This window comes from Jaculus jaculus, chromosome X, assembly GCF_020740685.1.
Source record: "Jaculus jaculus isolate mJacJac1 chromosome X, mJacJac1.mat.Y.cur, whole genome shotgun sequence".
In the NCBI taxonomy this organism is placed as follows: domain Eukaryota; kingdom Metazoa; phylum Chordata; class Mammalia; order Rodentia; family Dipodidae; genus Jaculus; species Jaculus jaculus.
In genome coordinates, this window is record NC_059125.1 from 20216208 (window position 1) to 20243042 (window position 26835).

The 26835-nt window shown below is 41.8% G+C and overlaps 1 protein-coding gene and 1 pseudogene across 1 annotated transcript in view; both read left to right on the plus strand.

The window, feature by feature from the left end:
- The window catches only part of Tasl (TLR adaptor interacting with endolysosomal SLC15A4), a 149094-nt gene that overhangs the window by 59320 nt on the left and 62939 nt on the right, over positions 1-26835 (plus strand). The window lies entirely within an intron of this gene.
- On the plus strand, positions 15940-16430 carry LOC101603019 (annotated as a pseudogene).

The following is a 26835-nucleotide window of genomic DNA, read 5'->3' on the forward strand; positions in this document are numbered from 1 at the left end:
GAGATCGTTCAACAGTTAAGGTGCTTTCCTGCAAGCCCAAACGACCTGGGTTTGAGTCCCAATACTCACATAAAATCAGATGTACAAAGTGGTACATGCATCTGGAGTACATTTGCAGTGGCAAGAGGCCCTAGGGCACTCATCCTCTCTATCTCTCTCTGCTTGCAAATAAATAAAATGTTGTTGCAACCAGGTTCACATTGCTGGTAGAAATCAGCCAACCAAGAACAGCTCGTGGGAAAGAGGATTTATTTTGGCTTAGAGGTTCGAGGGGAAACTCCATGATTGCAGGGAAAATGACGGCATGAGCAGAGGGGGGACATCACCCCCTGGCCAACATAAGGTAGACAATAGCAACAGGAGAGTGTTCAAAACACTGACATGGGGAAACTGGCTATAACACCCATAAGCCCTCCCCCAACAATACACTGCCTCCAGAAGGTGTTATTCCCAAATCTCCATCTGCTGAGAACCTAGCATTCAGAACAACTAAGTTTATGGGGGACACCTGAATAAAACCACCACATTCCACCTCTGGCCCCCATAAACTGATAACCATCCATGATGTAAAATACAATGCATTCAGTCCAACTTTAAAAGTTCCCATAGTTTTTAATCAGTCCCAATAATGTTCATACATCCCCATAGTCCAAGATCTTTTAACTGAGCAATAATACCAAAAAATAACCTCAAAAAAACCCATAATGGTTCAGAATAAACGTTCACACTGCCAAAGATTGCACTGAGCATAGCAAAGAAATATTCAACCAATACAAGATTTAAAACAACCAAGGCAAACATCAAACTCTAGCTTCAAGTCCAACAACTCTAGCCAGTAACAAATCTCCAAGTCCGATAATTCTAACCAGCAACAAGTCTCTGGCATTCCAATTCCGCCCCTCCAGCTAGGCTACTCACAGTCCTGGAAACCTTCATCTGGGATGGCAGCTTTCCTTAGCAACCATCTCGTGGTCCTGGCATCTCCACTGGGTCTCCACTGCAAGCCACAGTTCATCCTCATGGCCCCATGGGGTCTCCATACAGGCAACCAGCAAACCTGCTTCACACTGGCTATGGCCATTTCCAAAACACAAGACTGTGTGGCAAACTCAGTGACTCTCTCTTTCCTGCATTTCTTATATTCCAAAATACCAGGTAGGGTGCCAATTTGTTAATCCAGGGAGAATAAAGCAGACTTTGAAGAATAGGACACCCCTTGAACATTCAGCCCCCTTCAAAAGAGTCAACATTCTTTTGTTGCCCCAGTACAGGTCAGCTGGCCCAATCTCAAATGTTGTAATCTCTCAATTGCAGCTGAACGGGCAGCAGTTCACCCAAAGATTTTTCTTTCTGTGCCATATCCCTCTGCACACATACCAGTTCATTTCTACGCAGAGCAACCCTGCACGACTTCTCAGGATACAGGCATAACAGCAAGCATCTCACACAAACTGCTAGATCAGTCCAAGCAAAGCTCTTTCTCACCCTCATAAACCAAACCTCACAGTCCATAATTCTTACTGCATTTAAGTCTTTCAACTCTGACCAGAATAGTCCATGAAGCTGTACTTACAGTACTGCAAGGCATCTCTTAGGCTAAGGTTTCAAATCCTTCCACATTCTTCTTGAAAATCAGCTCCAAAAGGTCAAAGCTACACAGTCAGGTATCTAGCAGCAATCCCACTCCTTGGTACCACTTTACTGTTGCAGTCAGGTTCGCATTGCTGGTAGAAATCATCCAACCAAGAGCAGCTCATGGGAAAAAGAGGATTTATTTTGGCTTATAGGAGGGGTAACCCCACGATGACAGGGAAAATGATGGCATGAGCAGAGGGTGAACATCATCCCCTGGCCAACATCAGGTGGACAATAGTAACAGGAGAGTGTGCCAAACACTGTCAAGGGGAAACTGGCTATAACACCCATAAGCCTGCCCCTAACAATACACTGCCTCCAGGAGGCATTAATTCCCAAATCTCCATCAGCTGAGAACCTAGCATTCAGAACAACTAAGTTTATGGGGCACACCTGAATAAAACCACCACAAATGTATTTTAAAAATATTAAATAAGGGCTGGAGAGATGGCTTAGCGGTTAAGCGCTTGCCTGTGAAGCCTAAGGACCCTGGTTTGAGGCTCCGTTCCCCAGGTCCCACGTTAGCCAGATGCACAAGCGGGCGCACGCGTCTGGAGTTCGTATGCAGTGGCTGGAGGCCCTGGTGCGCCCATTCTCTCTCTCTCCCTCTATCTGTCTTTCTCTCTGTGTCTGTCGCTCTCAAATAAATAAATAAAAAATGAACAAAAAATATTAAATAAAAAAGCAGTTTCCAGTGGGGTGTGGTGGCACAAACCTTTAGTCCCAGCACTATACAGACTGAGGAAGAAGGGTTGCTATAAGTTCAAGGCCAGCCTGGGGCTATGGAGTGAGTTCCAGGACAGCCTAGGCTAAAGTGAGACCCTGCCTCAAAAAAAGAAAAATTAAAAAAAAAAAAAAACTTCTTTCCCTATTTTTTTCTTTTCTTTTCTTCTCCTCCTCCTCCTTCTTCTTCTTTTCAAGGTAGGGTCTCACTCTAGCCCAGGCTGGCCTGGAATTCACTATGTACTCTCAGGGTGGCCTTGAATTCACAGCAATCCTTTAACCTCTGCCTTCCAAGTGATAGGATTAAAGGCAGGTGCCACCATGCTAGGCTAAATATTTTTTATTTGTTTATTTATTTGCAAGGAGAGATAGAGAGAATGAGAATATGGGCATGCTCGGACCTCTTGCCACTGCAAATGTACTCCAGACACATGTACCAGTTTGTGCATCTGGTTTTGCATGGGTAATGGGGAGTCGAACTCAGGCAATCAGGATTTGCAAACAAGTGTCTTTAACCACTAAGCCATGTCTCCAGCCTGAGTGCAGCAATTTAATACTGCACTGATAGATTGGAGTGGCCTAAATTCTTGAACATTAATCATTACAACTAGCCTAAGCTGGGCATGGTAGTACACGCAGGCATGCATCCTGACCTAGAGAGTGAGACCCTGCCTCGAAAAACAAAACAAAACAAACCAAAAATTATATCTAAGGCTGGAGAGATGACTCAGTGGTTAAAGGTGCTTGCTTACAAAGCATCACCACCCAGGTTTGATTCTCCTAGTACCCAAGGTAAAGCCAGAATACATGGACTGGCACATGTGTCTGGAGTTCATTTGCAGTGGCAAGAGGCCCTTGCGTGCCCAAACACTCTCTCTCCCACAAATGGATAAGTAAAATATGACTTTTACAAAAGAATTATATCTAATCAGCAGTCATAACCAGCAGTGGGCCCAGACCCTACAAGGCTCATGGCAGGCCAGTTATACCAAATGTGCCACGTTGTGCAGCTGGCTTATGTGAGTCCTGGGGAATCGAACACCCTCCAGTAACAGGGCGGCCTCAAACTCACTGTGATACTTCTACCTCTGCCTGTTAAATGGTGACATATCTGCTATGGGGAAACCAACTGCTCTCTGATTGGATTTGAGGCCCACTCCCCAGGAAGGGATTCATGACTGGTAATGAAAAGTTAATGCAAAGCCTGTGGCTAGGGAGGTCATAAACTCTAGGGAGAAAACTACTACTGTTTTCTGGCTAAATGAATATATCATGTCCACCAAACTGCCCTCTAAATACTTATATTTATGCCCACATATTAATGTGCTCACACTTTTGGTTAGAGAAGCTTCTGTTTTCAGATGGTGATGACCACTGAGGGGACTCAAAACTCACCAATGTGCTGAGAAGTGACAATGGGGTATTGTTCAGTACTAATGAGACATCTTTGTCATACTCTCAAAGGCTCACAGACCATTGCTAAAGAGGTGGCAGAAAGAATGTGAGAGCCAAAGGGAGGGCAGGAGTGCTTTGCAATATTGTCTTCCAGATCCAATGTGGTCATGGCACTCATGACCTCAAAATGGCTGATGCTACAAAGCCTACACGATGACCTCAAAGTAGAGTAGGGACTAGTTGCAAAGAAGGGATTCAGTGGAGGGGGACAGCAGAGTGGGCCATAGAAGTGTGGTGGGAGGCGATTATCTTCATGTTATTATATGTATGGAGGTTGTCAATAGAAAGTTAAAAAAAAGACGGGCATGGTGGTGCACGCCTTTAATCCCAGCACTAGGGAGGCAGAGGTAGGAGGATCACCATGAGCTCTAGGCCACCCTGAGACAACATAGTAAATTCCAGGTCAGTCTGGACTAGAGTGAGACCCTACATTGAGAAACCACCAAAAAAAAAAAAAAAGAGTTAAAAAAAAAAGAGGCTGTGCTGGGCGTGGTGGTGCATGCCTTTAATCCCAGCATTCAGGAGCCAAAGGTAGGAGGATCGTCATGAGTTTAAGGCTACCTTGAGACTACATAGTGAATTCTAGGTCAGCCTAGTCCAGAGTGATACTCTACCTCGAAAAAACTAAAAAACAAAGTGATTTTTTTTTGGGGGGGGGCTGTAGAGATGGGTTAGTGGTTAAGGCATTTGCCTTTGAAGCCTAAGGACCCAGCTTTGATTCCCTAGGACTCATATAAGCCAGATGCACAAGGTGGCACATGCATCTGGAGTTTTCTGAAGTAGCTAGAGACCTTGGTATGCTCATTGTATCTACCCCCTCTCTATCTTTTACTTTCTCTCCAATAAGTAAATAAATAAATAAATAAATAAATGTTTAAAAAGAGGATTCTATGTCTCTTTACTTGCATTCTATTGCTACCACACTGGACCAGTTCACCTCTGCACACCTTCTCTATATGTCTTCCTTATTTTTCCTTTACATATTACACAAAAAGAAAATCTATTCCATATTCAATATTCTTTCAGCTGCTACTATGCTTTACCTGATTTTTTTCTTTCTTTGTATTATTTAATTGATAACTTCTATAATTATAGACAATAAACCATGATAATTCCCCATACTTTTCCCTTTGGAACTCCACTCTCCATCATGCCCCTTCCCCCTCTCGATGAGTCTCTCTCTTTATTCACACACAAGTCTAAACATTTGTATAGGATCCACGTATGAGAGTGAACATGAAATGTTTGGCTTTTTAGGCCTGGATTACCTCACATAGTATAATCCTTTCAAGATCCATCCATTTCCCTGCAAATTTCATAATTTCATTTTTAGTTACCATCGAATAAATGTGCCACATGTTCATTATCCACTCATCAGTTGAAGGACATCTAGGCTTGTTCCATTTCCAGGCTATTGTGAATAGAGCAGCAATAAAAATGGTTGAGCAAGTATCTCTAAGGCAGTGAGAAAAGTCTTTAGGATATATGCCTAGGAGTGCTATAGCTGGATCATATGGCAAATCTATTTTTAGCTATCTCAGGAACCTCCACACTGATTTCCACAATGTACAAGTTTATATTCCCATGAACAATGCCAAAAGGTTCCTTTTTCCCACACCCTTGTCATCATTTATTGTTTCTTGATGATAGCCATTCTGACAGGAGTGAAATGGAATCACAAAGTAATTTTAATTTGCATTCTCCTGATGGCTAAGGATGTAGAACATATTTTAAGATGTTTATATGACATCTTTATTTCTTCTGTTGCGAAATCTCTACTTCGTTCCATAGCCCATTTGTTAATTAGGTTGTTTGATTTCTTATTAGTTACTTTTTTGTTACTTTGTTTTTTTTGTATATATATATAATATATATATATATATATATTATATATATATTTAAATTTTTATTTATTTTATTTCACAGAGAAAGAGGGAGAGAGAGAGAGAATGAATGGGGGCACCAGGGTCTCTAGCCACTGCAAACAAACTCCAGATGTGTGCACCCCTCGTGCATCTGGCTAACGTGGGTCCTGGGCAATCGAACCTGGCTCCTTTGGCTTTGCAGGCAAATGGCTTAACCGCTAAGCCATCCCTCCAGCCCTATATTTTTTATTTTTGAGGTAAGGTTTCACTCTAGCCCAGGATGACCTGGAATTCACTATGTATTCTCAGGGTGGCCTCAAACTCAAAGCAATCTTCCTATCTCTGTCTCCCGAGTGCTGGCATTAAAGTTGTGTGCCACTGTACCTGGCTTAGTTTTTTGAATTCTTTGTATATCTTGGTTATTAATCTTCTTTCAGATGTATATCTAGAAAATATTTTCTCCCATTCTGTAGGTTGCCTCTTTGCTTTATTCACAGTGTCCTTTGCTTTTAAAAAGCTTTTTAATTTGATGAAGTCCCAGTGGTTGATTAGTGGTTTTCTTCCTTAGCAACTGGAGTATATTCAGATATTCATTGCCTATGCCAGTATGTTGAAGGGTTTCCCCTACTTTTTTTCCTCTAATGGTTTCAGAGTACCAGGTCTGACATTATGGTCTTTGATCAATTTGGACCTGATTTTTTTTTAAAGCTCTTTTTTTAAAAAAAATATTTATTTATGTATTTATTTATTTATTTATTTATTTATTTATTTATTTATTTATTTGAGAGCGACAGACACAGAGAGAAAGACAGATAGAGGGAGAGAGAGAGAATGGGCGCGCCAGGGCTTCCAGCCTCTGCAAACGAACTCCAGACGCGTGCACCCCCTTGTGCATCTGGCTAATGTGGGACCTGGGGAACCGAGCCTTGAACTGGAGTCCTTAGGCTTCACAGGCAAGCGCTTAACCGCTAAGCCATCTCTCCAGCCCTGGACTTGATTTTTGTGCATAGAGAGAGAGAGAGAAGGATTTATTGTCATCCTTTTACATATAGATAGCCTGTTTTCCCAACATCAGTTGTTGAAGAGGCTGTCTTTTCTCCAGTGAATATTTTTGGCATTGTTGGGTCCTTTATTTTGTTCCATTTATGTACATGTGTGCTTTTGTGTCAGTATCATTCTGGTTTTGTTACTATGGCTCTGTAATATATCTTAAAATCAGGTATGATGATCCAACTAGCCTTATTTTTGTTGTTCAAAATTGTTGGCCAGGCCTGGCATGGTGGCGCACTCCTTTAATCCCAGCACTCGGGAGGCAGAGGTGGGAGGATTGACGTGAGTTCGAGGCCACCCTGAGACTCCATAGTGAATTCCAGGTCAGCCTGGGCTAGAGTGAGACTCTACCTCGAAAAATCGAAAAATTGAAAACCAAAACAAAACAAAAAAATATGTTGGCCAGGCATGGTAGCTCAAGCCTTTAATCCCAGCACTTGGGAGGCTGACTTAAGAGGATCACCATGAGTTCAAGGCCTCAGACTACAAAGTGAATTCCAGGTCAGCCTGGGCTAGAGTGAGACCTTACAGTGAAAAAAACTAAAAGAAAATTGTTTTGGCTATTCAAGGTTTGTTTTGTGCTTCCAAATGAATTTTAGGATTTTTTTCTATTTCTGTGATGAATGCCATTGCAATTTTGATGGGGATTGCATTAAATGTGTAGATTGATTTTGGTAACACTGACAGTTTCACCACACTGATTATTCTGAGCTAAGAACAAGGGATGTCTTTCCATTTCCTAGCGTCTTCTGCAATTTCTCTCTTGTGTGTTTTAAAGTTCTCATTGTAGAGATTCTTCACTTCCTTGGTTAGGTTTAGCCCAAGGTACTTTTTTTTTTTTTTTTTTTTTTGAGGCAATTGTGAATGGAAGTGACTCCCTGATTTCATCCTCAGCATGTTGTTAGTATATAGGAAGGGTATTTATTTCTGTGTGTTTATTTTGTATCCTGCTAAAAGGGTTTATTGGCTCTAACAGTTTGCTGGCAGAGTCTTTAGGGACCTTTATGTAAAGAATTATATCATCTGCAAATAATGATAATTTTGGTCTCTTCTTTTCCAATTTGTATCCCTTTTATTTGTGTCTCTTGCCTTATTGCTATAGACAAGGCTTGCAGTATTATATTAAATAAAAGTGGGGAGAGTGGGCACCCTTGTCTTGTTCCTGATTTTACTGAAAAAGCTTCAAGCTTTTCCCCCTTTTATTATTATGTTGGCTATATGTTTGTCATAAACAGCCTTTATTGTGTTAAGATATGTTCCTTCTATTCCCAGTTTCTTTATGACTTTTACCATAGGAATGTTGGATTTTGTCAAATGCCTTTTCCATGTCTATTGAGATATATTAATTTTGTCCTTCAATCAACTTATATAGTGTATTACATTTATTAATTTGCTTATGTTGAACCATCACTGCATCTCTGTGATAAAACCTACCTGGTTGTGGTAGATGATATTTCTGATATGTTTTTGTATTCTGTTTGCCAGCATTTTGTTGAGAATATTTGCATCTATATTCATGAGGGAGGTTGGTCTATAAGTTTCTCTTTTTCTTTGTTCTGTCATTGTTTGGTTTTGCTATCAGGTTAATGCTTTCTTTATAGAAGGAATTTGGTAGTATTTCTTCCTTTTCTACTTAAAAAAAATAATATATTTATTTTTGTTTTTTTGAGGTAGAGCCTTGCTCTAGTCTAGGCCGACATGGAATTCACTATGTAGTCTCAGGGTGGCCTTGAACTCACAACAATCTTCCTGCCTCTACCCCCTGAGTGCTGAGATTAAAGGCATGCACCACCTTATGCAGCATATTTATTTATTTACTTATTTATTTAAGAGAGATAGAAAAAGACAAAGAGGCAGAGAGAGAGAGAGAGAGAGAGAGAGAGAGAGGGAGAGAGAGAGAGGGAGAGGGAGAGAGAGAACAGGTGCACCAGGGCCTCTAACCATTGCAAACGAACTCCAAATGCATGTGTGACCTGTGCATCTGGCTTATATGGGTCCTGGGGGATTGAACCTGGGTCTTTTGGGTTCACAGGCAAACACCTTAATGACTAAGCCATCTCTCCAGCCCTCTTTTACTACTTTATGGAAAAAAATTGTGAAACATTAGTGTTAGTTTTCCATGAAGTTCTAGTAAAATTCTCCTATGAATCCACCCGAGTCTGGACATTTTTTAGTTGGAAGTTTTATTTTATTTTATTTTTTTCCATGTTAGGGTCTTGCTCTAGCCAAGGCTGACCTGGAATTCCCTATGTAGTCTCAGGGCTGTCTTTTAACTCACAGTGATCTACCTCTGTGTCCCAAATGCTGGGATTAAAGGTGTGAACCACCATACCCAGCAAAGAGAGAATTGGCAAGCAAGGACCTCTACGTGCATCTTGTTTTAATGGATCCTGGGGAATCAAACTTGGGTCATTAGGTTTCAGGCAATTGCCTTAATCACTGAGCCATTTCCCCAGCCCATTAAAATATATATATATATATATATATATATTTATATTTATTTATTTGAGAGCTACAGTAAGAGAGAGAAAGAGGCAGAGAGAGAGAGAGAGAGAGAGAGAGAGAGAGAGAGAGAGAGAGGGAGAGAGGGTGCACCAGGGCCTCCAGCCATTGCAAACGAACTCCAGATGTGTGCGCCCCCTTGCGCATCTGGCTAACCTGGGTGCTGGGGAATCGAGCCTGGAACCAGGGTCCTTAGGCTTCACAGGCAAGTGCTTAACCACTTAGCTATCTCTCCAGCCCCTCAGCCCATTTTAAATATTTTATTTATTTATTTGAGAGAGAAAAAGGGAGAGAGAGTGAGAGGGTCACAGAGAGAGAATGGGCGCACCAGGGCCTCTAGCTACTGCAAATAAACTCCAAACATATGCACCACTTTGTGCGTCTGGGTTAAGTGGGTCCTGAGGAATAGAACCTGGCTCCTTAGGCTTCACAGTCAAGTGCCTTAACCACTAAATTATCTCTTCAGCCTGAGTTGGGAGTGTTGTTATAACTGCTTTGATTTCAGTGCTGGTTATAGGTCTGTTTAAATAATTTATCTCATCTTGATTTAATTTTATAGGTCACATAAATCTAAGAAATCATCCATTTCTTTCAGATTTTCAAACTTAGTAGAGTATGTGTTCTTAAAATATGTGGGCTGGGGAGATGGCTTAGCGGTTAAGCGCTTGCCTGTGAAGCCTAAGGACCCCGGTTCGAGGCTTGGTTCCCCAGGTCCCACGTTAGCCAGATGCACAAGGGGGGGCACGCATCTGGAGTTCGTTTGCAGAGGCTGGAAGCCCTGGCGCGCCCATTCTCTCTCTCCCTCTATCTGTCTTTCTCTCTGTGTTTGTCACTCTCAAATAAATAAATAAATAAATTAATTAAAAAAAATATGTACTTATGATTTTCTGAGTTTCATTGGCATGGGATGTGTTGTAATGGTGCTTTTACATCTCTAATTTTTATTATTTTTTTTCTCTTCTCTCTTTTTTGTTCAGATTTGCTAAGGGTTCATCAATCTTGTTTATCCTTTCAAAGAACCAACTTTTTGTTTATTGATTCTTTGTATTTTTTAGGGGGGGTTCTATTTCATTAATTTCTACACTAATCTTTATTATTTCTTTCCATATACTGATATTTGGTTTTCCTTGTTCCTCTTTTTCCAAGGCTGTAAGGTGAAGAATTAAGTTATTCACTTGCCACTTTGTAATTTTTTTCATATTTTATTTATATTTATATTTATTTAAGAGAGAGAGATAATAATTCCTTACACACCTTCATTTTTCACTAGAAGAGTGTATTGTACTGTTTTTCTCCCTTTCTCCTCCCCCCACCCGGCTGCTTTGGCATGGCTATTAAAGAATCATCTTATCCAGAAGTCTATACATACATTTTTTTTCAGACAGGATCTCACATAGGCCAGGCTAGCCTCCACCTCATTATGTACCTGAGGATGACTTTGAACTTCTGATTTTCCTGACTCCATCTCCCAAGTGCTGGGATTACAGGCATGTACCATCATACTCAGTTTACTCATTGCTGGGGATCAAACCAAGGGACTCATGCATTCAACCCTAGCCCCTACCTAATACTTTGAATTTTTCTATTACAAGATTTCACATTACAGTGGTGTATGTCTTTAATCCCAGCACTTGGGAAACAGAGGTAGGACTGAGTTTGAGCCCAGCCCAGGACTACCTAGTGGATTCCAGGTCAGTTTGGGCAAGAGTGAGTCCCTACCTTAGGAAAAAAACAAAACAAAACAAAACAAAACAAAACAAAAAAACTATTCCATAAAATAAAAAGGAAGGAGCAAGACCCTATCTCAAGAAAACCAAAATAGCCGGGTGTGACAATGCATGCCTTGCATGGGGAGGCTGACGTATGAGGATCTCTAAGTTTGAGGTCAGTTTTAGCCCAGGTCAGCCTGGGCTGAAAGTGAGACTCTGTCTCAAAATCACCCCCTCCAAAAACTAAATAAAAATAAAATAAATTAATTGTGAATATGCCCATTGTATTAGTTATTTTTCTTTTCCTTTTTGTGGGAGGGGTGGTTGAGGTAGGTTCTTACTCTGTCCCAGGCTGACCTGAAATTCACTATGTAGTCTCAGGGTGGCCTCGAATATACAGAGATCCTCCTAACTTTGCCTCCCGAGTGTTGGGATTAAAGCTGTGCTCTTCTCTTTTCTTATTTTCTTTTCTTTTCTTTCTTTTTCTTTTTTCTTTATTGAGGAAGTAGGGTCTATCACTCTAGCCCAGACTGACCTGGAATTCTCTGTAGCATGGGCTGGCCTCAAAATCACAGTGATCCCCCTACCTCTGCCTCATGCAGAGATTAAAGGGGTGTGGCACCACGCCAACTTAGTTATTTTTCTTTACTGCTGTGACGAAATTCCTGCCCAAAGCAATTTAAGGGAGGAATAATTTATTCTGGTTCACGGTTTCAGGGGATGTGAGTCCCTCACAGTGGGGAAGGCATGCTATATGGATTATTTCTGCCATAGTCAGCAGGAGTTTACCGTATGGCTTGTTATATCTTGGTAGATCACGAAGCAGTGCAAGTGGCACTGGAAGTGAGGCTGTTATATAATTTTCAAAGGTGCATCCCCAACCACCCACCTCCTCTGGCCAGGCTTTACTTCCTAAAGGTTTCACAACCTTCCCAAATAGCATTATCATCTGGGGATCAAGAGTTCAAATGCATGAATCTATAGGGGACATTTCACATTCAAATCACAACACCAGTTATGTCTTTATTTGAAGCTTCTTGTTATTGTTTTTAGTTAAATGCTTCATTAAAATGGCTTTAAAATCTCTTCTGTTGAGTAAAAATAAGAGCTCCATCATTATTAGCTCTGTGTTGGTGGGAAAGCTGTACAATCTCTCTCCATTTCTTTTCCTATGTCTCAAATAAGGCTGACATGGATACTTACCTTTGATCAGGTTAAATGAGTTACTGTATGGAAGTTTCTTTTCCATTTTTTTTTTTGTTTGTTTGTTTGAGATGGTATTGCCAGGCTTGTTAGTGAATGCCTTTAATCTCAGCACTTGAAAGGTAGATGTAAGATCATTGTTGTGAATTTGAGGCCACCCTGGGACTATATAGTGAATTCCATGTCAGCTTGGTCTGAAGTAAGACCCTATCTTGAAAAAAAAGACAGAGAGAGTGCATACTCTCCTTTTCCTATTGTGCACTGTTTTCCCCTTTGATCATGGAGCTTTCCCTCAAGTCATTAAGCCAAAATAAACCCTTTTCTTCCCCCACAAGCTGCTTTTGGTTGGGTATTTTCTGCCAGCAATGTGAACCTGGCTGCAACAGTAATGTTGGTACCAAGAAGTGGAATCATTGCTGCTAGAAACCTGAGTCTGTGGCTTTGACCTCTTGGAACTGCTTTGCAGGAGGAAAAGAGAGAGGGTGACCTGTTATATAGCCTGGTTGATCTATAACTCATTATGTAGCCAAGGCTGGCTTTTTTTTCCCATCCCTTTTTTTTTTTTTTTTTTTTTTTTTTTTTGGTTTTTCAAGGTAGAGTCTCACTCTGGTCCAGGCTGACCTGGAATTAACTCTGTCATCTCAGGGTGGCCTTGAACTCATGGCAATCCTCCTACCTCTGCCTCCCTAGTGCTGGGATTAAAGGCGTGCGCCACCACGCCTGGCCCATCCTTTTTTTTTTTTAAGGAGGGTCTCATTCTTACACAGGCTGACCTGTAAAGATATTTAAGTTTTCATATTACCTTTCAATATATAAGTGCTTAATACATTTTGGTTTCTACTATTTTAATCCTAACTGGCTCAAGAGAAGGAAAATGACTTACAATACAAGAACAAAACTAGATTTAAATTCCAGTTATTTGATCTTACCAAAAAAAAAAATTGTTTTCCTTTTATGAGACAGTCTTTTAAAAAAAATTTATTAGCATTTTCCATGATTATAAAATAATATCCCTTGGTAATTCCCTCCCTCCCCCCCCCACTTTCCCCTTTGAAATTCCATTCTCCATCATATTACCTTCCCATCTCAATCATTGTACTTACATATATACAATATCAACCTATTAAGTACCCTCCTCCCTTCCTTTCTCTTCCCTTTATATCTCCTTTTTAACTTACTGGCCTCTGCTACTAAGTATTTTCTTTTTTTTTTTTTTTTTTTTTTTTTAAATTTTTATTAACATTTTCCATGATTATAAAATATATCCCATGGTAATTCCCTCCCTCCCCACCCCCAAAGTATTTTCATTCTCACGCAGAAGCCCAATCATCTGTAGCTAGGATCCACATATGAGAGAGAACATGTGGTGCTTGGCTTTCTGGGCCTGGGTTACCTCACTTAGTATAATACTTTCCAGGTGCATCCATTTTTGTGCAAATTTCATAACTTCATTTTTCTTTACCTCTGAGTAGAACTCCATTGTATAAATGTGCCACATCTTCATTATCCACTATGAGACAGTCTTAAGTGTCCTTGGCTTACCTAAAAGTCACTATTTATCCGTGGATGACCTTGAACTGATTATCTTCCCGTTTCTACCTTCCAAGTGCTGGGATAAGTGCCACCATCAAGGTGGCAACCTTCTGAGCTTCAACTTATTATTTGTAAAGTAGAAATATTTATAGGTACCTTTGAATGTTACTGTAAGATTTAAGACAATAAAGACTGGAGAGATGACTCAGTAGCTAAGGTGCTTGCCTGCAAAACCTAAAAACCTGAGTTTGGGGCTGGAGAAATGGCTTAGTGGTTAAGCGCTTGCCTGTGAAGCCTAAGGACCCCGGTTTGAGGCTCGATTCCCCAGGACCCATGTTAGCCAGATGCACAAGGAGGTGCATGCATCTGGAGTTTGTTTGCAGTGGCTAGAGGCCCTGGCATGCTCATTCTCTCACTCTCTCTCTCTCTCTCTCTCTCTCCCCCTCTTTCTCTCTCTGTCTGACACTCTCAAATAAATAAATAAAAATGATAAACAAAATAATTTTAAAAAAACCTGGGATTGAGTCCTCAGTACATATGTAAAGCCGGATACATAGTGGGGCATGCATCTGGAGTTTGTTTGCAGCAGTTGGAGGCCATGGTGGCCCCATTCTCTTTGTGTGTGTCTCTTCTTTTTATCTCTCTCTGTTTGTAAATAAATATACAAAGATATTTTTAAAAGAAATAATCCAAGAATGGGACATAGTTCAATCTTAGCAACAAACTTGTCATCTACTAATACTGCTCTGAGTGTGGTCTCCAGGTGTGGTGGTTTGATTCAGGTATCCCCATAAACTTAGGCATTCTGAAAACTAGGTTCCCAGCTTATGGAGATTTAGGAATTAATGCCTCTTGGAGGCAGTGTATTGTTGTGGACCGGCTTATGGGTATTACAGACAATTTTCTCTTGCCAGTGTTTGGCAAACTGTTCTGTTCCTGTTGTCTGCCTGATGTTGGCCAGAAAGTGATGTCCAGCCTCTGCTCATGCCTTCCTTTCCCCTGCCATGCTGGACCATCCCCCTCAAGTCTGTAAGCCAAAATAAACTCTTATTCCTCAAGCTGTTCTGGTCGGATGATTTCTACCAGTAATGCGAACCTGACTGCAACAGTAATAGTGGTACCAAAGAGGGGGTTTCAGCTAGACACCTGACTGTGTGGCTTTGGTCTTTTGGAGCTGGTTTTGAAGAAGAATGTGGAAGGGTTTGACACCTTGGCCTAAGAGACGCCTTATAGTGCTCTAAGTACAGCTTGATGGACTACTCTGGTCAGAGTTGAAAGATCTGGATGCAGTAAGAACTATGGATTATGAGATTTGGCTTATGAGGGTGAGAAAGAGCTTTGTCTGGACTGGGCTAGAAGCTGTTTGTGTGAGAGGCTTGCTGTTATGCCTATGTCCTGATGATTTGTACAAAATGGCCTGGATATCCATGACCTCACAGTGCCTGACACTACCTACACAAGACCATCATAATAGGAGGAAAAGATCATGATATCAAAATAAGAGAGACTGATTGAGATGGGGAGGGGATCTGATGGAGAATGGAGTTTCAAAGGGGAAAGTGGGGGGAGGGAAGGTATTACCATGGGATGTTTTTGTACAATCATGGAAATTGTTAATTAATTTAAAAAATTTGAAAAGAAAAAAAAATCAGGGGTGAGTGAGTGGTGAATGCTTATTATCCCAATATTTGAAATGCTGATGCAGTAGGATGGCCACAAGTTTAGCACCAGCCTGGTTTGCATAGCAAATTCTTAAAAAAACATTATTTTTATTAACTCATTTGTATGTATGCATATGTTCACCAACTTTCGCATTTGGCTTTTACATGGGTACTGGGGAACTAGACCTGGGCCAGCAGGCTTTGCAAGCAAGCACCTTTAATGGCTGAGCCATTTCTCAAGCCCTGCATAGAAAATTGGAGAACACCGTGGGCTAAGTAGTGAGAGCCTGACTCAAATATAAGCAAAATAGCCAGGTGTAGTGGCATATGCCTTTAATCTCAGAATTCAGGAGGCAGAAGTAGGAGAATCAGGATGAGTTTGAAGCTAGCCTAGCACTACTGAATGAGTTCCAGATCAGCCTGAGCTACAGTGAGACTCTACTTTGAAAGACACAATAAATAAATAAATAAACAGAATAATATTAGGACTGGGGACATAGGTCAGTGGTAGATCACTTTCCCAGCATTTAAAAGGTCCTGGGTTCAATGCCCAGGTCCACAGGAAATCAAAAGATAAGGGAGCCTTTTGGCCAGAACCGCCATCTTCCAGTAATTTGCCAAGATGACAAACACAAAGCGAAAGAGGAGAGGCACCCAGTACATGTTCTCTAGGCTTTTCAGAAAACATGGAGTTGTTCCATTGGCCACGTATATGCGAATCTACAAGAAGGGTGATATTGTAGACATAAAGGAAATGGGTACTGTCCAAAAAGGAATGCCTCATAAATGCTACCATGGGAAGACTGGAAGAGTCTACAATGTCACTCAGCATGCTGTTGGCATTGTTGTGAACAAGCAAGTCAAGGGCAAGATTCTTGCCCTTGTGTATCAAGCATATTAAGCACTCTAAGATCCGAGACAGCTTCCTGAAACGGGTGAAGGAAAATGACCAGAAGAAGAAGGAGGCCAAAGAGAAGGGAACCTGGGTGCAGCTGAAGCGGCAGCCTGCTCTGCCCAGAGAGGCGTACTTTGTGAGGACTAATGGAAAAGAGCCAGAGCTGCTGGACCCTATTCCCTATGAGTTCATGGCTTAATAGATGTCCTAAGTGATAGGGGAATGGAGCTTAGAAGCAAAGCAATTGCTGAGCCCAGGTGAGGTCTTAGGTTCAGTATGTAGTACTTTTGTCTGTTTGAACCTAAAATGCTATGCCATGAAAAGATACTTGTTTCAGGGCTGGAGAGATGGCTTGGTGGTTAAGCCTGTGAAGCCTAAGGACCCCGGTTCGAGGCTCGGTTCCCCAGGTCCCACATTAGCCAGATGCACAAGGGGGCGCACGCATCTGGAGTTCGTTTGCAGAGGCTGGAAGCCCTGGCACGCCCATTCTCTCTCTCTCCCTTTATCGGTCTTTCTCTGTGTGTCTGTCGCTCTCAAATAAATAAATAAAAAAAAAAGATACTTGTTTCAGTTCATCAAGGAGGGGGGAAAGTGTGTGAAAACAAAACCCTTAAACATGTGGAAACTTAGGCAAGAAGTTCATTCACAGAAATTGCTAAGAATAGAGTCCTAAGAGAGGGCATAGCTCAGTTGACATTTTTAGATTCTGAGATCAGGAAGTGGTGAATAAAAGTGCAGATTGGAAAATGAAGTGGTCTATGCCATGCTGAGCACATGACAAGCACTCATCTAAGGGCACACCTGTTCTGGAAGAAGACTAGAGCACTGGAGCAATTGTGATATATAAGAACAGACCCATTTTTTTCTGCCACTTACCAACACATGATTTAGCTATCTTTGAGCTGTGCATAGTTGTGAAGGCCTATAATCTCAGCATTTTGGGAGGCTAAGGCAGGGGAATCATAACTTCAAGGCCAGCCTAACCTGCACAATGAGACTCTGGAAAGGAATGCAGTAAATAATGGAGACAGGGAGGGAAGGAGGAAAGAATGGAGAAAAAAATAAAATAAACTGAGCATGGTGGCACACACCTTGAATCCCAGCCCTCTTGGGAGGCAGAGGTAGGAGGATCACTGTAAATTTGAAGCAAGCCTGAGACTACATAGTGAATTATAGGTCAGCCTGGGCTAGAATGAGACCCTACCTTGAAAACCAATGAATAAATAAATAAATAAATACAAAATTATATACACACACACACGTGTGTATATATATATATATATATATATATAAATATATATATATATATATTTATTTATTTATTTATGGAGAGAGAGAGAGAGAGAGAGAGAGAGAGAGAGAGAGAGAGACTGAGAACATGGCCCAGCACTTAAAGGCACTTCTTGCAAAGCCTGCTTGTTTCAGTTCAATTCCCAAGCCACCCAAGTAAGCCTGATATAATAAGTGCAAGTGTCTTCTGGTACACATACACAGGCAAATAAATAAATTATTTTTTTGCTTTTGTTCCAAGGTAGGGTCTCACTGTAGCCCAGGCTGATCTAGAACTCACTCTATAGTTCCAAGTTGGCTTCAAATTCACAGCAATCCTCTGACTTTTGCCTCCTGGGGGCTGGGATTACAGGCATACGCCACCATCCCTGACCATAAATAAAACTTTGAAACAGAAAATATCAAATATATAAACATAAAATGTAGGGCTGGAGAGATTGTTGATTGTTCAGGTTTTAAGGCACACTATTTTGACTCCCCAGTACTCATGTAAAGCCAGATGCACAAAATGACACATGTGTCTGTTGTTCATTTGCAGTGGCTGGAGGCCCTGGTGTGCTCTCTCTCTCTCTCTCTCTCTCTCTCTCTCTCTCTCTCTCTCTCTATCTCCAGGAATGGTGGCAGATGCCTTTAGTCCCAGCACTCGGAAGGTAGAGGTAGGGGGGATTGCTGTGAGTTGAAGACCACACTGACACTATATAGTAAATTCCAGGTCAGGCTTGGCTAGAGTGAGAACCTACCTCAAAAAAATAAATGAATTTGAACCTGCAAACTGTCTCCAATTTGGCTCCTCATGTGTGCTCAGGAAACTGCTTCCCTCTGGAACATGCTTGGGCTGGAAAAGTTCCTCCTTTGTCCCTTCCTACTCGGCAACCTGTTGTATACGCCACCTTTACTTTCCCATCTCACCTATATCTTTTCTCAGCCTCATTTCCTGTGTCCTGATCGTTCCTTCTTTTCTTTTCCAGGAGATAAGAGGGAAAGATTCTCTGATGTGGCAGGAAGAATGTAAGAGCCAAAGGAAGGGTAGGACTCCTTAAAATGCACTCTTCCAGAGACAAAACAGCCTAAATATCATGACTTCACAGTGATTAACACTAACTACACAAGACCATCATAATAGGAGGAAAAGATCATGACACCAAAATAAAAGATAGACTGATTGAGAGGGAGAGGGATATGATGGAGAGTGGAGTTGCAAAGGGGAAAGTGTGGGGGGGATCATAATGGTTTATTGTCTATAATTATGGAAGCTATCAGTGATTAAAAAAAGAAATCTAAGAAAAAGGAGGGGCTTAGGAATATATTAGTTACTAAGCTCATGGCTATGACCAAGTATCTATCAAGGAGCAACTTAAGCAAATAAAAGGTTTTTTCAGCTTACAGTTCCAGGGAATACTTTCCATTATGGTGTCTGGCAAGGCATGGTTGTAGGAACACGAAACCAGCTGGTGACATCACATCCAACAGTCAAGAAGCAGAGAGTGAGAGCTGGAGAGATGGCTTAGCAGTTAAGGCACTTGCCTGCAAAGCCAAGGACGCAGGTTCAATTCCCCAGGTCCCACGCAAGCCTGATGTACAAGGTGGTGCATGCATCTGGAGTTTGTTTGCATGGCTAGAGGCCCTGGCATGCCTATTCTATCTGCTTTTCTCTCTCATAAATAAATAAATAAATAAATAAATAAATAAATAAATAAAATATTTTTTAAAGGAAGCTTAAGGCATTTTCCTGCAAATCCAAAGGATCCCCATTCAATTCTTCAGGTCCTACGTAAGCCAGATGCACAGGGGGGGCATATGCATCTCGAGTTCATTTGCAGTGGCTGGAAGCCCTGGCACGCCCATTCTCTCTCTCTCTCTCTTTCCCTCTTTCTTTCTCTCAAATAAATAAATATACAAAAGAAAACCCCTCAAGGTCTGCTCCCGTGACCCATTTCTTTTGTTTTTAAGGTTTTAAATTTTATTTATTTATTTATTTGAGAGGGAGAGAATGGGCATCTCTCCAGCCCAAGGATACTTTTTTTTGTTTGTTTGTTTTTCGAGGTAGGGTTTCACTACAGGTCAGGCTGACCTGGAATTCACTATGGAGTCTCAGGGTGGCCTCAAACTCATGGAGATCCTCCTACCTCTGCCTCTGAATGCTGGGATTAAAGGTGTGCACCATCACTCCCAGCATAAATATTTTATTTTTTATTTTTGTTTTTTCAAGGTAGAGTTTCACTCTGGCCCAGGCTGACCTGAAATTCTCTATGTAGTCTCAGGGTGGCCTCAAACTCACAGCAATCATCCTACCTCTCCCTCCTGAGTGCTAGGAATAAAGGCATGTGCCACCATGACTGGCTTAAATATTTAATTTATTTTTTAATTTTTTGTTTTTCGAGGTAAATTCTCACTCTAGCCCAAGCTGACCTGAAATTCACTATGTAGTCTCAGGTTGGCCTCAAATTCATGGCAATCCTCCTACCTCTGCCTCCTAGTTATGAGGTTAAAGGTGTGCATCACTACACCAGGCAGTGGCCCACTTCCACCTCCTAAAGGTATCAGTATCTTCACAGACAGCACCATTGGCTGGAGATCAACGAGCCAATGGGGACATTTTACATTCAAACCAGATTAGGGGCCAAGAACCTCCTCCTTCAGTGTGCAACAGAATTTACTAGCATAAAGAGAGAGAGAGAGAGAATTCCGTTATGCAACAGACTCCAAACTTCTTAGCTTCTGTCCCTCCACTCTGTCCTTTCTCCTGAGATTCCACCTCTGATTATCTACACCAAAAGCCCCAGTAATATGACTCTTCCATAGGGGTTCTCCTTTCCCCTGGCTTACCAACTTTTCATGCCTAAGCTAGCCCACTTTTCTAGAGGTCAGAAAAGCATACAGTTTCTCTTTATCGCTTGCTGCCTAGAGGAGCTTCATACACCTGATTTTCCATAAATCCAACCTGAGCCCTTTCCTAGGCAGGAGGTCCCCTTTCCTAGAATTACAATTCCTGGAAGGATTAAACCTGAACCTGGTATTGTGGCTAGTGAGCTCAACTCCCTTTCTTAGCCTACAAATGACCCCACACTGAGTGTCTAGGTCAGCTTTCTTCCACTTCTGCCTTCTCATGGCAGGGGCTTTTCTGTACTCTCTCTTCCTTCCCTAAGTTCTGAGCTTTCCCCTGCTCCTTACTCCCCAGGAGCAGGAGCTATCTCTACCATGGGATATGCCCTGGTCTTCCTTCTCACAGGCAGGGGCTCTCTGTATTCTGTCTTTGTCCCTTCTCTTAAGATCACGGCTTCCCCATTTCTGGGAATACCACTCATGCCACTTGGGAATGAGCTTTGTATTTCTTCCTTCTGTATCTGTTTATTTATTTATTTTGGTTTTCGAGGTTGGGTCTCACTCTAGTTCAGTCTGACCTGGAATTCACTCTATAGTCTCAGGGTGGCCTTGAAGTCATGATGATCCTCCTACCTCTGCCTCCCGAGTGCTGGGACTAAAGGCGTGTGCCAACACACCCGTCTTATTTTATTCTATTTTTATCTATCCTTTTTTCTCTATTTTATCAATTCTATGATAGTTCTATTTATAATTCTTATTTTATTTTTTAAAATTTTTGAGGTGTGACCTTGAACTCACAGCAGTCCTCCTACCTCAACCTCCCAAGTGCTGGGATAAAAGGCAGGCGCCACATCTCCTGGCTCTAGCAATATTTTTTTTTTAATTTTTATTAACATTTTCCATGATTATAAAAAAATATCCCATGGTAATTCCCTCCCTCCCCACCCCCACACTTTCCCCTTTGAAATTCCATTCTCCATCATATTACCTCCCCATCTCAATCATTGTACTTACATATATACAATATCAACCTATTAAGTACCCTCCTCCCTTCCTTTCTCTTCCCTTTATATCTATTTTTTAACTTACTGGCCTCTGCTACTAAGTATTTTCCTTCTCATCTAGCAATAATTTAATAAATCATATAATAAACTTTACCCACTAGGTCTGTGTATTTCAACTCTTTAAATTCGTAAGACAGGAAGCTGGGGACACCCCAAACTGTTAGTGTGTTGGTATATATTGGTGTATTGGCAGAGGAATCCCAAATTCCTATATCAGTACTTAAAAATAAAATTACAGCCAGGCGGGTGGGGGTGCATGCCTTTTATCTCAGCACTCGGAAGGCAAAGGTAGCAGCATTGCTTGGAGTTAGAGGCCAGCCTGAGACTACATAGTGAATTCCAAGTTAGCCTGGGCTAGAATGAAACCCTACCTCAAAAAATCAAACCATACCAAACCAAACTGAAATAACTCAACAGTTAAGGCACTTACCTACAAAGCCTAACTACCCTAGTTTAATTCCACAGCACCCATGTGAAGCCAGATGCACAAACTAATACATGCATCTGGGTTTGTTTGTACAAGCTGGAGACTCTAAAATACCCATTCTGAGTTGGGTGTGGTGGCACACACCTTTAATCCTAGCATAGAATAGCATAGAATCCTAGCATAGAAGCAGAGGTAAGAGGATCACCTAGAGTTCGAGGCCACCTGGAGACTCTATAGTGAATTCCAGGTCAGCCTGGGCTAGTGTAAGACCCTACCTCGAAAAACCAAAAAAATAAAATAAAATGGCCATTCTCTCTTTCTCCTTACAAAGAAATAAAAAATAGTTAAAAAGAGAAAAAAAAAAACAACGGTAGAAATAAGTACCCCTCCCCACCAGCCAGGCTGGATAGCAGGAGAGAGGGACTTACACACTGGTGTTCAGGCAAAATAAATAAATAAATAAATAAATAAATAAATAAATAAATAAATAAATAAATAACAAGTGGCCAAAATAGGAGAGTCATACACATGACCCAGCATCCAATTGGGATGGATCTTGCCTCTAGACTTAAGTGTATAAGGGAGAGATCTGATTGGTTCAAGGACCCAGAGCATTACTAAGGAAGGGCCAGTCCACCTGGATTTATTAGATTGGGGAAGAAGTAAGGATGCCAAGGCACTCTTTGTAGCCATCTTAGACGAGACTGGATCAGATGCCAAGTTTTACTTTTGCAAGGGCAGGTGGGGTGGCATTTCCTTGTTCCCTTTGAGCCTTTATTACTGTCTGCCTATAATAAACTATCTTGCAGGGGCTGGAGAGATGGCTTAGTGGTTAAGGTGTTTGCTTGCAAAGCCAGAGGTCCTCAGGTTGATTCCCCAGGACCCACATAAGCCAGATGCACAAGATGGCGCATGTGTCTGGAGTTCCTTTGCAGTGGCTAGAGGCCCTGGCACGCCCATTTTTTTTCTCTCTCTCCCTCCCTCTTGTTCTCTGACTCTCTCAAATGAATAAATAATTAATTAAAAATAACTATTTTGCTCCTGTTTTTCCTTCACTACTATACTGGACCATGTGTTGCTATATGAGGAAGCAAAAGGGAAATCAAATGGATTCCCCTTCAAGTGGTTAAAAACAAAGGTAATCAGGAAAATAAGCTGAGGGATGGGGATAGGGCTCAGGTGTTAATGTGCTTGCTTGCATAGCCTGTCAGGATGAGTTCAATTGCCCAGGACCATGGAATGCAAAAAGTGGCAAGAGCCCCTGGCATGAGCACACACATACTAGACACAGGACCCAGGTGAGACAGGGAAGATAGTGCAGTAGTTAAAGGCACTGGCTAGCAAATCTTGCTGGCCCAGGTTCAAATTCTCTAGCTATCCAGACAAAGCCAGGCAGACATTCATTTGTGGCAGCAAGAGACCCTGGTGTGTCCATATATATACAGACAGTGCAATTATTTAATTAAAACAGAAAGGGAAGACTGAGGGAGGAGCAACCGAGGTGTTAATCCCGATATCATGAGACCTATTGCTGCTTGGGAGTCTTATGCTCTGTAAGTAAACCCTCTCCCCAGGACTGAGCAATAAGCATCTGAAGGGTTAATCCCAAAATAGTGAGCCCCAATGAAATGCTTTATTGGGATCTCATGCTCTGTAAGTAAGCCCTCACCCTGAGACTGAGGGAGGAGCAACAGATGGTGATCCCAATACAGTGAGTCCCAGTGCTGGGCTGCTTTGAGGTCTCATGCTCTGTAAATAAGCCCTCACCCCAAGGTGGAATGAGAAACCAAGGTGTGAATCCCATTATACTGAGCCCCATTGAAGTGTTGCTTTGTCCTCTCCTGCTTTGTAAATAAGCTCTCACCCCAAGACTGACAGAGGAGCAACCGAGGTGGTAATTTTGATTATAGTGCATCCCGATGAAGTGCTGCTTTGGGGTCTGATGCTCTATATTAAACCCTCACACCAAGACACATGGATTGGCACCTGAGGGGTTAATCCTGATATAGTGAGCTCTGTTGAGGTGGTGCTTTGGGTCTGTAAGTATACCCTCATCATGAGACTGAGGGGGGAGCACTGAAGGTGGTAATCCCAACATAGAGAGTCCCAATGAAGTGCTGCTCTGGAATCTTCAGGATGTGACCCATTGTATGGTTGGCTGTCTTTACTTCTTATTGAGCACTTCAGTGGAAGCTAGTTACCTCCTGAACTGATACTTTTTGTTTTTTTTTCATTTTGAGGTAGGGTTTCACTCTAGCCCAGGCTGACCTGGAATTCACTGTGTCATCTCAGGCAGGCCTCAAATTCATGGTGATCCTCCTACCTCTGCCTCCTGAGTGCTGAGAGTAAAGACATGTGCCATTATTCCTGGCTGAACTGCTCCTTTTAATGTAAGATTTTGTTGCAGAAATGACTTTAAAATTAAAAAAAAATTAAAACAGGTACGGGCGTGGTGGTTCACGCCTTTAATCCCAGCACTGGGGAGGCAGAGGTAGGAGGATTACAGTGAGTTCAAGGCCATCCCGAGACTCCATAGTGAATTCCAGGCCAGCCTTGGCTAGAGTGAGACCCTACCTCAAAAAGCCAAACAAAATTAAAAAAAATAAATAAAACAGGAGCTATGTATGGTACTGTTATGCCCAGTTCTGGGTACCCCCAGTGACCACCAAGGAGAACCAAACACGTATGCAAGGGCAAGGAGCTTTATTTCAGGCTTAAACTTGGTCTCTTGACTTCACCAATGCAGTGGATCCCTACAAGAGCCCTGAGTAGTGGGAGGGTAGGGCTTTTATAGGGATTTGAACATAGAAGAAGGGGATGGTACATGATTGGTTGGTGTATACAGTGTACTCTTCTGATTGGCTTAGGATTTTCGTGGGCAAAGTTGGCAGGCTGGGGCTAGGGGAATTGAATTTATCTATGACTACAGGACTGTATGGTGTAATCAGTTTCCAGTAACTGTTAAACTTACCCTTACCAGAAAATAAAAACTTATATCTTGCGGGGAAACAGAAACTTAGGCCTACTGAGGACTCTGAAGCCTGTCATGGTGTCCATCTTGTTCCTGAGTCCTTCAGTACTGCACAGGTATAACAGCATCTAGGAGGCTGAGGCAGGAGGATCATGAGTTTATGGCCAGCCTGGACCACATAGTGCCTTTTAAACCAGCCTGGAATACACAGTGAGATACTGTCTCACAAAGAAATAGACAAATCAACAAAAACAACAACAGCTGGGCATGATGGCACACACCTTTAATCCCAGCATTTGGGAGGCAGATGTAAGAGGATCGCTGTGAGATCGAGGGCACCCTGTGACTACATAGTGAACTCCAGGTCAGCCTGAGCTAGAGTGAGACCCTACCTCAAAAAAAAAAAAAAAAAAAAAAAAAAAAAAAAAAAAAAACAGGTCTAGTTTGGTGGCGCATGTCTGGAATTCTAGAATTTGAGAAGCTGAAGCAGCAGGATTGTTTCAAGTTCCAGGCCAGCCTGGGCTGCAGAGTGAGACCCTCTCTCCAGGACAAAAAAGAAAAAGAAAAGATGGGATTGGGGACGTGGCTCAGTTGACAGAGTGCATGTGCAGGAAGCCCTGGGTTCAATTTATAGCACAGCATAACAGCGGACGTGGTGGGACAAGCCTGTAATCCTAGCACTTGGGAAGTGAAGGCAGGAGGATCAGAAGTCCGATATCATCCTTGGCTACACAGCAAGTTCAAAGTCAGCCAGGGCAACATGAAACCCTGTCTCAAAACAAATCAACAAAAGAAACCTCAAATAAACCAAACACCCCCCCCCCCCAGCAAAACCTCTAAAGAATAGAGAAGTTAACTATTTGACTGTTAACTGTTTGTGTGGAGGGACTCTTGTTTTCTTTCAGATTACTTAAGATTCACAGTTTTGGGCTGGAGAGGTGGCTTAGTGGTTAAGGCACTTGCCTGCAAAGCCAAAGGACCCAGGTTCCATTCCCCAGGACAAGGTGGCGCATGCATCTGGAGTTCATTTGCAGAGGCTGGAGCCCTGGCATGCTCATTCCCTTCATTTCTCTCACTCTCTCTGTGTCAAATAAATATATAAATAAATAAAAATATTTTTTAAAAAAGATTCACAGTTTTGCAGGGCATGGTAGCACATGCCTTTAATCCCAGCATTTGGAAGGCTAAGGTAGGAGGATCTCTGTAAATTCAAAGCCACCCTGAGACTACATAGTGAAATGTCCAGGTCAGCCTGGATAGAGTGAGACTTTACCTTGAAAATCAATTAAAAAAAAAGATTCACAGTTTTGAATGAAGCAATTTATATATTTAACTTGGGTGACTGAATTCTGCAGCTGAATTCTCAGCTCAAGTGCTCAGAGACCTGTGTCAGAGGACCCACAAGAACCAGTTTTTCTTGATTTGATCATCTTGCACTTAGGATAAAAGCTTTGTAAACACATATCATTCCTCATGAATTGTAAGAAGGCAAGTACATGCAAGGAGGGGTTCAAATGCATCACCTTGGAATGCAAGCTCTTAGAAAGTGGTTTCTGGGAATCATAGCAGAGAAGTGAAACTTCCCTGAAGAAAATACACCCTTCCATTCTGACTCTTTCTGTTATGGTAAAACAGGAAGACTGCAAAGTCAGTATTAAATAGTAATTTCCTGTCTGCTGAACTATGGTCATTCTTTTTATGCTTAGAGATATGTGGAAGACACTCAACTACTAGCCTTTTGGTGATGAAAATTGAGGCTTAAGGGTAAATTCCTAATACTGGGCTCAAATAAATGCCAAATAAATAATTCCTGAACTAAACACAATGATTAAGTTGGACATGGTCGTGCACACCTGTAATCTTAGCATTCAGCTGGTGGAAGCAGGAGGATCAGCACTTGAAGGCCAGTCTTGGCTACACAGCAAGGTCAAGTCCAGACTGGGCTATAGGAGACCTATCTCAGAAAACAAACAAAAACAAACAGCTACAGCAGTAGCAAGTACAAAAGTCCCCAGAAATCGGATCCTAA